The sequence below is a fragment of the Lissotriton vulgaris genome, chromosome 10, assembly GCF_964263255.1.
Source record: "Lissotriton vulgaris chromosome 10, aLisVul1.2, whole genome shotgun sequence".
In the NCBI taxonomy this organism is placed as follows: Eukaryota; Metazoa; Chordata; class Amphibia; order Caudata; family Salamandridae; genus Lissotriton; species Lissotriton vulgaris.
Window position 1 is genome coordinate 946523665 of NC_141698.1, and position 2304 is coordinate 946525968.

Genomic DNA, 2304 nt, shown 5'->3' on the forward strand with positions numbered 1-2304 from the left:
GTTGGAAAACTGGGAATGCGGTAGAATCCATGGATGTTGCATGGGAACACCGACAGAAACACCCATGGCACGCCCCTTTCACGCAAAGTAATGGGTGAAAAGGGGCCGTATTTATAAGGCCATGAAAAACCATGCAGGGTGGCTTTGCGTGGCCTTGTAAAGATGGGCCCGCACACTGCACCGTCTGTGCGTCAGAATAAATGACACACCAGCGGCGCAAGGGTCTTGTAAATAAGCCCCTCACTGTTCTTAACTAAATCTGACTACTCACTCCACGTAGACAAGCCACATGCTTAGCATCCCGAGCTTCCATTTCACAAATGAAGGCATTTTGGTTTTTGTAGTATTGTGATCCTCAATTGACTAATGAACCCAATAACAATGAATTGTAAAGGGAAAGTAAGAGTGCAAACGTTGTCCTGCTGCTATTGAGTAATTTAATTAATAATTTTTTTAAGTGACCAGTGAAGAAAATAAGGGAGATCCAGCTTGAGCTCAGCTATTAGTGAGCCGAATCCAAGATCCTGGCCATTCTAAGTGAAATATAGTGAATGTAGTTCTAATATAATCTGCTGACTTTGGGACACATTGAGCAGTGCCTGCACATTGTCTGCAATCCGTTTTTTTTCTATTTTCACTTCCAGCTGGGCCCAACACAAAGGCCTCACTTAACCACTTTCGAGCTCATGACGGCCCCCGGCCATCATGAGTCACGGTGGGCGTGCGCGCACGACGGCCGGGGGCCTTCCGACCCACGTCCCTGATTGGAATGTCCAGCACCGAGGCGGAATTTGCACCACAGCCAAGGTGTCAAAGGGCCATACTTTTGTTGGAGTCTCATTCTGGAAGAGACCTATCTGGAGCCTAATACCTACCTACATGCCAACAGAACAGAAGAAAACAAAGGCACTCCTCTTGTTATCTTTTCACTAATGCCTAAGGAAAACTATGATATGGAGGCATGATTATTTACTTTGTTCAAGCTCTTTATGTAAGAGATATGCATGCACTGTAAGAATGTCAGTTTAAAGCAAAGTTAAGTTAGATGTTTTTTCCTTGACTTCATCTGCCAGAGGAAGTGGAGACACCTTCCAGTAACCAACGTCTCACCAGTGTCAGGAATAGCATTAGGCAACAGGTGACACCTCCCTACACAGAACCAATCCTCCCCTGCACACAGACACCCTTGCACTCTGGTGCAAGGGTGCCTGCTTTGGCACTAAATTGTTAAACGTAGCGCCATCGCAGGGGGAAATGCAATGCTGCACCACATTCTTGTAAATATGGTGCTGCCTTGTGTTTCTGAAGTGGCGGAGCGTGTCGTTAAGCCCAGGAAGCTAACGACACGCTTCCCCACTTCATTGTACATATCCCCCTTTGTGCTTAACGCCATCCCTGCTGATGGAATTCTCCTCCTGTGCTGGGCCCTTATTAAAATGGGTGTGGTCGTGACGGAACCATTCCGACATCAGCACAGCCCAACCATGACTGATGACGGAATGGTTCCGTCACAAGCATCGAAGGGGTTAAACAAACGCATTCATTGATTTATATGAACTAAACTTGCTTAATCTTTTTTAAGTGATATCGTGACTTCTGTATGTTGGATTTTTATTGATTAGGTCTTGTTTTATTCACATATATATTGGCTTTTTTCTAAACTGGTGTGGGCTCTTTTTATAGTGTTTTCCCAGTGTTACTGTGTCTGGGTACAAATGCTTTACACATTGCTTGAGATGAGCCTGACTGCTCGTGCAAAGCTACCAAGGAGGTGAGCAGGGTTTATCTTAGCTGTGTAACTCTCTTACCCTAACTAGAGTGAGGGTGCCTACTTGGACATAGTGCAAACCACTACAAACTAGAGACTCCATTTCTAACAAGTCCCAAAGGAGGAAAAAGATGGACAGCAAAAACACTCCAAGTAAGTTAAAAAGCAGAAACAGTGGCTGCAAAGACACAGCTGGAACAGAAGATAGACCAAGAGTTCATACATTTAGAAGATGAAAGGAAATTCTCCTCTACACTATCTAAATACACCTGTAATAAAAATAATAGAATCAGAGGGTGAGGAATGCGACAATAAATACTTCCCAAGCATGTTATGGCACAGGGAAATATTAAAAATCTCCTTTTTATAAAGGCCAAACTTGAAGCTATCCCAGAGTACCATTGCTCCATCTTGAATTGGGTATGTGAATACAACCTAAAGAAGTCAAGAACAGCTGAACTGGAGCTCGAGCGCAATGAAGGGTCAGAGAGAACTTTCCTCAGAACAGCGCTGGCAGTCAACTGATAAAATAAGCA